This window comes from Mastomys coucha, unplaced genomic scaffold (genome assembly GCF_008632895.1).
Source record: "Mastomys coucha isolate ucsf_1 unplaced genomic scaffold, UCSF_Mcou_1 pScaffold9, whole genome shotgun sequence".
In the NCBI taxonomy this organism is placed as follows: Eukaryota; Metazoa; Chordata; class Mammalia; order Rodentia; family Muridae; genus Mastomys; species Mastomys coucha.
Window position 1 is genome coordinate 107548627 of NW_022196915.1, and position 14372 is coordinate 107562998.

Genomic DNA, 14372 nt, shown 5'->3' on the forward strand with positions numbered 1-14372 from the left:
TTAAATTGTTAGTGAACAGAAACCAAATTAACTCAAACAGGATATGCTGTCTAAAAGCCCTGGCTCTCTTGGCTCAAGGTGTGTCACTATTGACTTAACATCATTACCACTAGGGTAGGAAGAGATGCACAAAAGCTCATTATCCTGGATGATGTCACAATCAAATACTACTCCCTTTACCTGGTTGTTTAAAAACCTTCATGCCACTGGGGTCAGTAGTACATGGCTTGAAATCCTAGCCCTCAGAAGGCTGAGGCAGGCAGATGGCTGAGAATTCATGGACAGCCTGGGCTATATACACGTGTAGTGAGATAGTGCCTCAAATCCCAAGCCAGCCGTGGGAGTGGGATGTCCCTGACTCTGTCATCTGCTCTTGGGACCCTTTTCCCCCTACTCTGTTGCCTCCTCCAGCCTTGAGACACATGACAGTGCTTATGCTTAGCCTTATTGTAACATGTTTAGATGATATTCCTGGAAGGTCTGCTCTTTTCTGAAGGGCAACAGAAGGAGTGGATCTCAGGGAGGGGGGGATGAGAGGGGCTGGGGGGAGTGGAGGGAGGGGAAACTGTGGATGTAATATATGAGAGAAGAATAAATACAATAAATACAAAAAAATAAAAAAGCCTAAGCAAGCAAAACAAATAACAATGACAAAAGCCCAGAGCTTAATTTAAAGCATAAGCACCAAGTCCCAGTATTCCATTAAAACCTGATGCTTTACACCCCATGCTGGTAAGCTGCTTCTGCTGAGAGCCTTCTCCATTTCTCCATGCTGTGCTGCTGCAATGTGTGCTTGGATTAGAACAGACAAAGGAAATTACCATTATCTCCAGGGCCAGCTAGTTGCCACATACAAAAATATTGAATTTTGATTCATTTGTGTTTTATTTATAATAGAATACAAATTTGAGAAATGTAGTCTTTTTTTTTATGTTACCATATTCTTATTAATTCTTTAGTCTCACTGAATAACCACTTTCTCTTGATGCAGTTGAGAAAGATTGATGTTCTAGAATTAGCAGCTTCCACTGAGGGTATGTCTGATTGTGTGTGTGTATGTGTGTATCTGTGTGATGTGAGTGCATGTGTGTGTGTGTGTGCATGTGTGTTTGTGTGTGTATATAAGTATGTGTGTGTTTGTATATTAATGCATATATTTTTGTGTGCTTGTTATATGTGTGTGTCTGTGTGATGTGTATCTGTGTGATGTGAGTGCGTGTGTGCTTGCAAGTGTATGCATGTATGTTGTGTGCATGTGTATTTTTGTGAGTACATGTGAATGTGTGTGTACATGTGTGTGTGAGTATATGTGTATTTGTGTATGAGTGTTGTACATTTGTGAGTGCATAGTTTTGTGTGTGTGTGTGCATGTGATTGTGCGTGTGTGTGTGTGTGTGTGTGTGTATTTGCCAGGAATCAACCTTGAATTCTACTAGCAAAGGGTTAGAATCTGTGTGAAAGGCTTCAGTGGGAAAAAAATTGCAAAGAGACACTTCATTTACTTAAGCTTTCTCCTGGTGGAAAAGAACAGGAGAACAGCATGTACTGATGCCAGTCTCTGGAGGAGCCCACTGTGCTCAGGTCACGTGTTTTTGAATGAACCGAGCCAGTGAGATTGAGCCGGGTGAAAGAATCTTGTAGAACACACCAGGTAATGCACATTTAGTGCTCACAGGGGGGCAGGATAAACAGAAGTAAAGGCCTGGTCCCCAATGCTTAGAAAGAGGTTGCAGTTGAGTTTGGCTGGCATATACCTCACTTCCTACTTGAGCTAAGGGACCTGTAAACTTTCTCTTTTGGGTTGTATACCCAGATTCCATTTGATTTCCTGAGCTGAAGTATTTCAGGAAATTCTGTATCAGGAGGGCCAGAAAGCTTGAGCTGTTCTGGACAATTGCTTCGCAATGGAAGGCTGGATTCTTAGTACCAGTTGTGGAAGAATTTTAGATAAAACAAGGGACTTTTAGCCACAAACAGTCAGGGACATGTCCTGTCCTGGGAGGTGGCATTAGTTAGTGTCTTTGCTGACACTGTCCACAACAGTGATAACAGATAGGACCTGGGTTTTGTGGAGTTCTTTTGCAGTATGGCAGGTTAATAATGCATTAATCTAGATACCATAATGAGTGCTGTGAAGAAAATCCAAGTGGGTTATGTTGGCCCTGGTGTGTCGTAGGTCCCTTGGGGGCTTTTGAGGTTCTGCTAGATCTTGCAGCAAAAACTTTGTGCTATAAATTTTCTCCTCATCTTCTTCAGGATTGGAGAGCAGAGTTTTCTAATGTCTACTTGATCTCTTATCGAAACTGAGCTGATGCAGAGGCCAAATGAGAGAATCTGGGTGTTTTCTACTAAGCCAACTGTTAAAGAGATTTACAAAAATGCAAAACATTTCCACTTTCACTAATGAGTATATCATAAAATATTATATTTAACTATTAGCATTAAGTTGACTAGTCTTTTAAAATAAACACAATTTTAATATTTTAATTAGGTAAATATCAATTCCACTTGCAGGGGTCAGAGCTTGCTGACATTGTCAAGTCTGATAAGTGCTGTGCCAGGATGACTGGGTGGCTTCTGTAGGCCAGATGCTGACAGCATCCTTCCCAGAGAAGGCAGCTCCTGCGCTGAGGTCTGAGGGACTCTGCTGAGCTCCCACTGCTCTGCCTCAGCCTGCATCCACTGTAGTTAGGGGTCTTATCCTCATTACTCGTCTCTTAACCCGTCACCTCAGCGTTTGTCAATAACACTTGTATTAAAATTGTTTATTATGTCCCTCAAAGTGCTATAGACTTTTGGAGAGCTAATCTCTCTGCTAATCACATCAAACTTATTTGAAAGAGTTTAACAATACTTGTAATCTATATTTCCTATTAAATTGCTTTTGCCTAAAAAGAATCATATTTTTTAAATGTAAAGACTTTTAATATTAGAGAGTATTATCTACTATTTCATTTGTTAATTGTTAAATTTGCCTTATGAGCTTTTATGCCTTTGAGTTTTAATTTGTCCTTTATTTCTTATTACATGTATTTATTGCATGTGCAAGAGTGTGCATGTGGTCATAGGACAACTTTCGGGAGAACAAGTATTACTTCTTTCTACTGTGTGGGTCTCAAGGATTGAAGTCAGCGGCTAGTGTCTTTATCTACTGAGCCAGCTCATAGGCCATGGAACCCATATTTGTTAGTGTATGAATACTCTTTTAAAAAAAGAAATTATATTCCTGCTGTCTTCACTCTTTACCATAGCATTTAAAGGCAATAATAGATTAAAAAGTGAATTGTAGAGGAAGACAAAAGGGCAATGATGAGGCTATACAAAACAAGAATGCAAGCAAAACCAGACTGATTGTATTCATGCTACAACTGGATGAGTCTTCTCCTCTTCAGATCTATAACTCTTCTGAGCCAGGCATCTGTCCAAGCACTCAGCATGCACAAACTCCTTTGCTCCCCTTAACAGCCCAACGGCTGGGTATAGTATTTTCTCTTTACAGGTGAAGAAGCAGAAGTTGCTCAAGGTCACACAGCTGCTATGTCAGTCATTACTTATCAGTGGCTACCAGACTGAGGCTTCTGCAGTGTGTGTAACATTACGTGTGCACAGAAAAAAACCGTCAGAGATCCTTCCTGTCTCTGCTTGCTCTCCCATACACTAGGATTCCTTTAGCCTCATAGGATATCCCTAGTCACATTAAACAGACCTGTCTGTAATGGTTACATGAGCAGAAGAGAGAGATGACAAACATACAGAGGTGGTTTTCTTTTGCAGTCTAAGTGACCTGGCATGGGGTATCTATATCAGTTAACCAAGACTGCATATGTTGGAGAAAATGTCTCCTTAAATGTCCTGGCCAGAATTGTTAGTGACTTCATGATGGTAGTTGAAGTGTCCACTGAAGGTCAGAAAACCACAAGGGATGAAGAGCTGCAGATGCTGGATGTTATCAGACAAGAAGTAGAAGAGCTTCTGTGAGCAGCCAAAAAACATATCATGACCCAGAAATGTATGTGCTAGAGGAAGCTGGCATCTTTATCACCTCAGGAAGTGGCTAGTCAAGGTGTGCAAAGTTCCTTCAGGGTGAGGGAAAGTCACAGTTCCTGAGCTCCGGATGTCACATGGGGATGTCTCTGTGCCCTTGGCTTGTGGTCTCTTCTATGACTCTTTAGTTCTGGGATGGGACCCAGAGACTTGTGGTTGCTAAGCCAGGACTCCACCACTGACCTAAATTGTAAACCCCATATGCCTCTGAGTAAAGGATCAGGTGATATTAACGGTCTCTGATGGGGGAAGGGCTAGGGCTCCCCATGCACTAATGATTCTCTTTTTTTTTTCTTAGAGAACTATTAAATGGTGTATACTAAGTGGTTTCACAGATGCTTTAAAATCCATATAAATAGCCTAAATATGATTATCTCTGTTTTATAGACAATTAAATAACAAAATGTTTACAGAAGTTTTTACTATTTTCTCATGTAATATTGTAGTGATTAAATTTTTGGAAGCTTTAAGAGTCTTGTGCTTTTTAGAGAGCATCAAAGAAAGAAAAATGTACTTGTGTTATGAATACCTGCTTGCATCCATAATGTCCTTAAAAACCACTCAGACTAATTATACCTTTCATTAAAAACTTTATTATGAAAATCATTTATTAAAAGTGTTACCACCAGGGCTGTGGTGGAGCTTAGCGCAGGTCATTTGCTTAGCTCTAGCCCTGGGCTCCACCCACAGCTCTAACCAGGAGGAAAGTCTGCTTATTTCAGTTTTGATTTTTGCAATGTACTTTGCAGATTAGACTATGATAACCGGGCTATCTCACATTCTGTGCTCCAGTGAGTGAGGCCCTGCCCAATCAGGTCAAATATTTGTTTTGATGCTTAAATCATTATTTTTGGAAAAAAAAATATGCTTTGTCTCCAGATATACCAGAAGAGGGAATCAGATTCCATTACAGATGATCGTGAAGCCACCATGTGGGTGCTGGGAACTGAACTCAGGACCTCTGGAAGATCAGTCAGTGTTCTTAACCACTAAGCCATCTCTCCAGCCCAAGTCATTAGTTTATAATAATTACAATTTTTTTTTAGAGGACATAATTTTAAGCCTCTCAGATTCTTGCTGTGTTCTTGGGGAGTTTAGATAATTAAGTTCATAGATGGAGCTGGTGAATAAATCAAAAGGTATGCGATTTGCTGCTGGGTGTTTCTGCTCCACACAGCCAGAGATCCTGTTCTCAAGCTTAAGAAACAAATGAGGTTAGGGGAAAATGTTAACTTCCCAACAAGTTTTACAATCTGTAAAAGTTTTATATTTTTAAAATTTTTTATGTGTATGTGTGCCTGCTTGTTTGTGTGTGCACCATGAATATGCAGTGCCCAAAGAAGTCATAAGGGTGCTGGATTCCCTGGAATGTCAGTTACAGACTGTTGTAAGCTTTTCTGATGTGGGTGCTGGTAATTAAACCCCGGTCTTCTGCCAGAGTAGAATGTGCTGAGCCATCTCTCCAGCTCCATCTTTCATGAATCTCAACCGAAGCCGACTGACCACTTACATGTTGAGCAGTGTTGTGCACTGTGTTTTTAGTCACGGCAACGTGAAAACTTTATGCTCATCTCTGACTACTCAGAGTGGCAGCAGTGTTGCTGCTACGGATCTGCAGCTAGTCTTAATTGATGTTGAGTCATGCACACAGGGTAGGTAAAGCAGGCTGCAGGCAGCTAGTGAGCATTTTCCTTTTAATGTGCTCATTAGTGGTGGCAGGCCCAGGTTTCAGCACATGTCAGTAATTTACATTCCTTTGCACACAGGCTGCCCTTGTTCTGCAGTAGCTTGTAAGCCCGATGAATATATATTAGGAATAAGCAGAGTAGAGGAGCTGAGAGCCAGGTACCCTGTCAGGCCCTGCTGAGTGTGCTGCATGTGGTAGATCTATGCACTACAAGCAATGCAGGAAGCAGGATGAAAGTGCAAAGCGAGTGGTGGCAGCTCAACCCTTCTTCAGTCTCCTTCCTCGACCACCTCTCCTTTCTTCTTCCCTTAATGCCTTTCTCATGCCAGGCTTTCTGTGAAAGCAAGGATACCTTTCCTATCCATGGGACATGACACTGCCCAGGGTCCTCGTGGCCTTCCTCCTTCCAGGTGTTCAGCTCAGTGATTTTTTTTCCCCAAAGTTAAAGGCTTGTGAGGCCTTGAGTCTCATAGGTTTGGATGGCTGTGCTTGGGATCATTGTGGGAAGTGTCTATGGGATTTATTCTGAGATTGCCTGATGGCTGTAGAAAACTGGAAGTGGTCAGTAGAGGAGACCTGGCTTCCAAGGTTGTGGTCCATGTTGTCAGACATGGAAGCAGGATGTTTATTGATGTCACTGCGACTGTATGTTAAAAATGTGATATTTTATAGTTAAGTGTCTTTGAGATATGGGGTTTTATTACAGGTCACTTTGTGATAAGATGGAGTGGTGTGAAAATGTATTAGCCCATTTGTCTTGAGAACATTATGATTCTTTATATATTTTAAATTATTTTAATGTCATAACTTAGGTTTATTACAAGAAACTGGGTTTTAATGTTATCAATTATGTATGTATGTGGCTCATCATGCTCTGTCTGTGTATTTCTGTTTTTTTTTTTTTTGAAGTGCTAGCCAAAACATCCTGTTTAAGACTCTTCAGGGACTGTATAGATGGCTCGGTAGTTAAGAGCACTACCTGCTCTGGCAGAGAACCTGGGTTTAGATCCCAGCACTACACTGGACAGTTCATAGCCACCTACAAGTCTAGTTCCAGGGCTCAGACACTCTCTGGCTTTCACAGGAATCTGCATGCATACGTTTGTACACACAGACAAGCAGGCACACACACCGATACATAAAATAACAATAAATCTAGAAAAAATTGTTCAGAACTCATGGTTAGAATGTCAACTCAATGAATTTAAACCATATAGTATTGAAGAATGTCTGTATTTAAGTCAGATTGTTGATGACAAGTTATAGGTTGCTTGGCCCTTGGATTATTTCATTAAGGCATGTTAAGCAAGCTCATTAGTCTTTACATTAATTTTTGCTGGGTACAGTTTTGAAAGTGATACAGTATATTTTGCAAAATTTTGATATGTGAAAGCATAAAATGCAGATCTTGGGAATATTATTAGTTCACTAATGTTTTGATCATGTAGCCTTGGTAAAAGTGTTACAGTAAATTTGACTTTGAGATACCCACTTGAAACTGTTTGTTTGAATGGTTGCCAGATTAAAGCCACATAGAATTAGGTTCTGGAAAATCTCTTTCAAAGTTGTGGGACTTTAGAGACTTTGAATACTTAGTTGTCCAAACTGTCAGCTGGGTCCATTCTGTGTCTACATTGGGTTAAAATTTGTAAGTTTCTCAGCCAGTTAGCATTAGAAGTGACATCTGCTTTTAATTGGTGTTTTATTTTCTTCCAAGTCAGTAAAAATTTGGTAAGACATGAATTATCAAATTCTGCAGTGCTAAGCAGCTTGTCAGTTGTCAGTAAGCACTACCTCCAGCAGCTGTGCAGATGGGAAGTGCTAGGATGCTGACTAATCCAACAGAGTTCTGGTCACCAGTGCGGAGGGCTAAAGGTGATAGAGCCGTTGTGGCTCAGAGTGTCAGGAGAGCATCCATTGTCAATTCTAGATGTGCAGTTCCTGTCCTGGCAGGTCTCTTGCAGAATGTGCATTTATCTAGGGTTAGTGATACCTTCTTTGTGGGACACAGGTCAAGTGAGGCAGTGTGACATCTTCTGCTTATGGAGTTAATTACTTGTTTAGTGAACGCTCTAGCTGAATTCTTTGTGGTAAAAGTTTGAGGCATCTGAAAGTGACTAGGGACTGACTCCTAGAATGGGAAGGTTTACATGGTCCCCGCTGGAAAAGAAAATGATTATTTCTATTTTTACCATTTACACACATCACATCTAAGGATAAGGCACTCAGTTCCCTTGAGACTCCACATATTCTTAGAACTGAGCAAGACTGAAAATACTGCTGTCATGCAGATTAAATTCTAATTTCCTAGTTATCAAAATGAGAACATGACAAAAAAAAGTATCTTTACAGAAAGCCTTTGAAAATTCCCCAGGATAGAGATGTGATAACTCCCCTAATTACGTGAGGGAAGAGTTTCTCTTTTAATATGTTTGGGTAGAGTCATGTTTTAAAGCTGACTTGGTCTTCTACCAATGTTTTTGAGATTCGTTTTTCAAATGGACTTCAGTTAAATCCAGCTTTGTTTTTTCTTTTCTATTTGTGTAAGAACACCTGATAAATGTGTTATGTAATGACACATTTTGCCACCAGGAAACTTATTGGGTTATATAATTTGGTTAAAGAAATCTGTGCCATATGTTTACATGTAGATTATGGTAAAAATGGTGGGTGCTTGGCAAATAAGCTCAATATTAGACATGTGATTGATAAATGGCATATTAATTGTAAGGACCAAGTTGAGCTGTTCTTACAGTTAGGAAAACAAGTGAAATGCAGAAATAGCAGAAAATTTAGATCTTTTAGTGAAACTATACAGAATGCTTTTCCTAGCATTTCAATGTCTGATAATGTGAAGGCTCATTGGCCCTGTACCTTTTTCAAATTATGTGCTTCTCAGTACATAAGGATTTAACTTAACCCCTGCTGACAAGCCCCAGGGACATTGTTAATAACTGTGAGAGTGGACTATGGACTTGTACCCTAATGCTGGCTGTCATTGCCAATGCTGGAGGAGGTAGGCTTTCATGGCATTTCTGTGGCCAGTGCTGGTGTGGATAGTTTTGTTTGGGATACAGAGTGACTGTTATATGTAAGGCATCTTTTTCTTTGCACCATATTTTAATGTTTCTTTATTTAAAACAATTTATATATAAGATAGCCATATTTCTCTTAATTTAATCTTGTTTTTTATATAATTTATCTGGAATTTTATTTAAAATTAATAAAATTAGATATTTTGTGATTTAAGAACCCCATTGCCTATTAGATTCTACTAGATAGCTTTGATCATATAAGTGAATCTAATTTATGTGCTTGTGAATACTATTAACTGAAATACGTATTTTCCAAAGTCCAGTGCTCACAGTGATTTTCACATCTACTTTCTGAAGTTCTGTGTTCTCACTTGAGAAACAGGATGGCATCTGTGTTTCTCTACGTGAAGATTATATGATGGTTTGAATGAAAATGGCCTCTATGGGCCCACAGGAAGTAGCTCTAATTGGAGGTGTGACCTTGTTGGAGGAAGCCTGTTACTGAGGGTGGACTTTAGGATTTCAGAAACTAAAACTAGGCCCAGTGTTGCGCTCTCTTCCTGCTGCCTGCTGATCCAGATAGAACTCTCAGTTCCTTCTCCAGTACTGTGTCTGTCTGTATGCAACCATGTTTTTTGACACAATGGACTAAACCTCTGAATTATAAGCCAGCCCAAATTAAATGTCATGGTATCTCTTCACAGCAATAGAATACTAAGACAGACAATATGTGTAGGAGGAACTTACCAATGGTGTGAATGGGCATGCATTCATGCTAGGGCTTGGGATAGAGCAGAGTTAGAGTGGGCAGCAGCGGTGGTGAATGCTGGAATACGTGTTCAGGAAAAACCTATGCACATTAAAAACAATGTAGCACCCAGAATTTATCCCTCAAGGAACAAGTTGGGTTTTAAATTTTTATTCCTTCTATAACTATCACTTGTATTGGATTTGGGATAGAAAGAACTTTCTGTTACTAATCTTAAAGGTTTTAGAAATTCTGGGGTTAAAGAACAGCAACTGCTCTTATTATAGGACTAATGCTGGGACAGTGACTTTCCTTTGATGATGATGGCTGGCTGCCACAACTGTCTGTTCAGTCCATGGGATTTGAGGAATCTCAGAAGACAAGGTTGGCTTGGCTTCAGAAAAGTTCTGGAGGTAGAAGAGTCAGCTCCTAGTGCACATTGGTTCCAATGCTTATGGTCTTTTTCCTTTCTTTCAGAAAGGATCACACTATGTTGTCCTAGCTGGCCTGGAATATATCAGACCAGGCTAGTTTTGTACTATTTGATTCAGGCAGGTGCCACAATTGCTGCTCTTAACAAAACACTTTCTTTTACGCTCTGAAGAGTCTCCTGACCTGGGCAGTGAGAGGAAAAATGCTGCCACTCATGTCTCTGAAAGGCTGGGTAGGTCCAGGTGATGTCAACAGGTAACAGAGGAGCTGACAGACTATGAAGCTCACTAGAGTAGACATGACACCTGCTTATTTCTCTGTTACTCACAAGACTCAGTTTAAGATTGCTTCTTAAAGTCTTGTTCAAGCAGAAGGTCAGCATAGCAGAGGTGTGTGTTTGTGTGTGTGTGTGTGTTTGTATTTGAGACACACACACAAGAGAGAGAGAGAGAGAGAGAGAGAGAGAGAGAGAGAGAGAGAGAGAGAGAGAGAGAGAGAGAGAGAGAGAGAGAGAGAGAACATGCAATGATGTGTCTGTGGAAATCAGAGGACAGCTTTGTGGAATCATTTTCTCCTTCCACTTTTAGGTTGGTCGAGGAATCAAATTCAGGGCTTATGTGTCAAGTTCTTTCATGAGCTGAGTCACCTAGCCTGCCCCTGGTTGTACATTTTGAGAAAGAGAAATCTCAGGTGTACTGGCTGGTTTTGTGTGTCAACTTGACACAGGCTGGAGTTATCACAGAGAAGGGAGCTTCAGTTGGGGAAGTGCCTCCATGAGACCCAGCTGTAGGGCATTTTCTCAATTAGTGATCAAGGGGGTAGGGACCCTTGTGGGTGGTGCCATCCCTGGGCTGGAAGTCTTGGGTTCTATAAGAGAGTAGGCTGAGCAAGCCAGGGGAAGCAAGCCAGTAAGGAACATCCCTCCATGGCCTCTGCATCAGCTCCTGCTTCCTGACCTGCTTGAGTTCTAGTCCTGTCCTTTGTGATAACAGCAATGTGGAAGTAAGTCAAATAAACCCTTTCCTCTCCAACTTGCTTCATGGTCATGATGTTTGTGCAGGAGTAGAAACCCTGACTAAGATACCAGGTAATCTGAACATACTAAACTGTGGCAATATTAAGTATTAAGTGAAGGGAAACCTTCTCATAGGGCTTCTGATTGCACTACTGCACTCAAGCTTCACAGCTGGTCATTGTTTGCACTTTGTCCTTTTGTAGGTTTGTGGACTGAATGAGGGCAATGATGTGTCTCTGACTTTTGTGTGTTATTGAATCACTGGGGTTACCGTGGCCCTGGCATGAATCAGGACTTGGTACTGTTGGTTGATGAATGGATGAGTGAATGGTGACTTTAATTAAGTAGATGTTGAAGAGGTCTGAAGCTGAGATCTGGTTGTTGTGACACTAGATGCAGAGAGAGAAGTTAGTGAGCGCTGCTTTTGTGGTGCCTCTTCCTCATCCCTTGTTGTCAGAGAACCTTTTGTATCATGGGACTTCTCTTTGCTTATTTTCTTAGGTTGTGTGTTTGTGTTCTCATGCTTCTTTTTCAAATCCTGTCTGCCTTTTCTCCTTTGTCAAATTTTCTTTGGTTTCCTGTTGGCTGTGTCCAGCATTTAACTTTTACTGTTCCAATTACTCCTTTTCTCCAGGCTTTTATTGGCCAGTATGTACATTGTTCTATTATATTGTAAACTCTGTGAAAAATCATGTTTATCCAAACCTCAGTCTTTATAGTGCAAAGGGGGCACTAACATGCTGGGTACAAGGCACCCAGGGACACCAGATGTGATCAGCTGCAGCCTTTAACTTCTTGTTTAATTGCTGGCCACCTTACCAGTTGCCAAACAGGTTAGATGTTTGCTACAAAGTCAGAGATAAAACACTGATTTGTGGCTGTGTTTGGTGTCTGTCATTTTGTCAGGCTAAGTGATGGTGGCAGCCATTTTATTCCTTTAACTGTCCTTTTCTTGCTCTTACTTGGGGATGGTCATTAGGGTTGCTGTGTTAGCACCCAAATACGAAATGTCAATGATTTCCTTAAATGAAGCACTAGTAAAAGCAAGTCACCATTGTGATTCCAGAGTAAGCTTTTCATACGATTAGAACCTGATGAATGAGCCCGGTGGTGGTGGCTCAAGCCTTTAATCCCAGCACTTGGGAGGCAGAGGCAGGTGGATTTCTGAGTTCGAGGCCAGCCTGGTCTACAGAGTGAGTTCCAGGACAGCCAGAGCTATACAGAGAAACCCTGTTTCGAAAAACAAAACCAAAAAACCAAAACCAAAACCAACCAACCAAACAAAAGAACCTGATGAATGAAATATTATCTATGGAGAATTATGTTTAGGTCAAGACCAGCCTCAGAACAATCTCTTATAAGTAGTGCTAAATACAAAGTGGAGTGTGGTGGTGGCATACACCTCTAATCCCTGCACATGGGAGGAAAATGCAGGAAGTTCAGTAATCTGGGCTATCCTCAGCTATCTGGCAAGTCTGAGATCAAAGAGACACTGCCTTAACAATTACTAAATAAGCATCATACATAGGTCTTGTTATAGTGCTATAGCCACCTCTTTTAAACCTAAAAGAAGCTACCCATATACAGATGGTCTCAGCCTGAATATTCTTCCATGTCTCTGCATTATGTTGGCTTCCCTGCATCTTTGTCACTGAACAGAGTAAATAATAAAGTAGCACACAATGAGTGAATTTCAGCAGTGTGGAGAGTTAGCCTGCTGTTGTCGAGGGCAGTTAATTACAAACCAGGATCTCTCCTATTTTAGCATTCCACTCAACATCCAGATGAGCCTTGTCATTAGGCTGTACTCCTGCAGCCATTGTGCAGCAGGCAGAGCCTCCCAGTCATCCCCAGAAAGTGGCTTGCTTCTTCCTGCTGTACCACTTCTTTCATTGTTATTGAAAACTTGTAGTGTTCTAGACAGCAGTATCTTAGACAATGGGATGTGAAGCCAATTTTAAAAGAAATTTAGAAATGTTTAAGAAGGAAACAAACAAACAAAAAAATAAACAGCTGAGAGACTACCTAGCATAAACTACTTTGAAAACTCTAAAATGAAATTTGATATCTGATGTCTGGACTGATGACCAAAAGCTCTCTCACCTATCCCCTGGGCCCTGAGCTCTCTACCATCAGCTGCTTGTACTGATGTAAGGGCCACCATGTCTACATCCTCTTATGCTATTCAAAGTGCTGTCAGATCAATAGCTTTAAGTTATATCCTAGTAAACTAGAAAAATACTATTATTTAACAGTAAAATAATTCTGTATTCATGAAGCAGTAAAAAGAATTGAATCAAGGAGATCTAAAAACACCTCATTTATATAGAATGAAATAAATATAATATCTTGAAAATGCCAGGTAGGCATATTTCATCTAAGGTGATATACTGTAATTGCCAATATTTATGGATATATTGTCTATAGTTCTTGAATATTAAGCCAGAACTCTTTTCAAAGAAAGGGACTAAAATTCACCCCAAAGCGTGGTGTTTTGTTAACGCTGACTGTACATGTGTGAAGAATGTGGGGTGTAGTTAACTGTGTTCCTTAACATGTACTGTGCCAGGAAGCCTGACTTCTGTCAGTGGCTAAAGTGGAGAAAGCTAATGCTCCTCTCTTAGTGAGTAAATACAGTGTGCAGCTAGCTGTCATCTGGAAGTAATATTTCTACTTGAGCACATCATGCCAAGTAGAGACTTAATACAGAATATACATTAGACTAAATGAAATCCAGATCTCACCACTATTGAAAGAGAAAGACCCAGCTCCCTTTGCTTACACAGTCAGCACAGAGTATGGTGTAAATGAAATGCAGTTGTTAAGATGCATGGGCTTTCAGTGGAACTCACTCTTAGGGAGCATCCTGAACAAATTGAAAAACTCTTGGTTTGAATGTGATTTAGAATTTTAAAATAGAACCTTAGCTTTGCTTCAGCATAGAGTTTCATTCTCCTCAGTGCTTGAAGAGTTAATTGGGACCCATCTTCAACCACTCTATCATGCTTGTCACCTTGCAGGAACCCAGAGCCACCCTGTGTTGTGGAGCAGCACAGGCCTCCTCTTCCCTCCTGGGATTGACACTATTCAATCACAGGCTTGTTGAAATCTACCTTGGTAAAGGGTTTCAACCTGAATGCTGTGTCCTTTCTCAAATAGTCATTGCAAATAAAAGGTAAGCCAAACATTGAAGCAGGCAGAAGGGAGGGACACTCCAGCAGACTCCCTGGAGTTAGAACCTCCTTCCTTTTACACAACAGCTCTTTGGATTCCAGATAGCAACATGTCTAAAATTCCTTCCTGATATAAAACTTAATTGTTCATTTGCTTTTCAGTTAAAAAAGGATGGAGCTGGAGAATATCATCCTGAGTGAGGTAACTCAATTACAAAAGAACAAACACGGTATGCAC

The 14372-nt window shown here is 40.6% G+C and overlaps 1 protein-coding gene across 2 annotated transcripts in view; it reads left to right on the forward strand.

Moving 5' to 3' along the window:
• Pcca (propionyl-CoA carboxylase subunit alpha) overlaps positions 1-14372 on the forward strand; it is a 343795-nt gene that overhangs the window by 62144 nt on the left and 267279 nt on the right. The window contains exon 1 of one of the 2 annotated variants that reach the window (XM_031361749.1): positions 14310-14336. The exons of the other annotated variant lie outside the window; for it this stretch is intronic. The gene's annotated coding sequence lies outside the window, so the exon portion shown is untranslated. Of the gene's footprint in view, positions 1-14309; positions 14337-14372 lie in introns of those variants that run through there. 2 annotated transcript variants of the gene reach the window in all.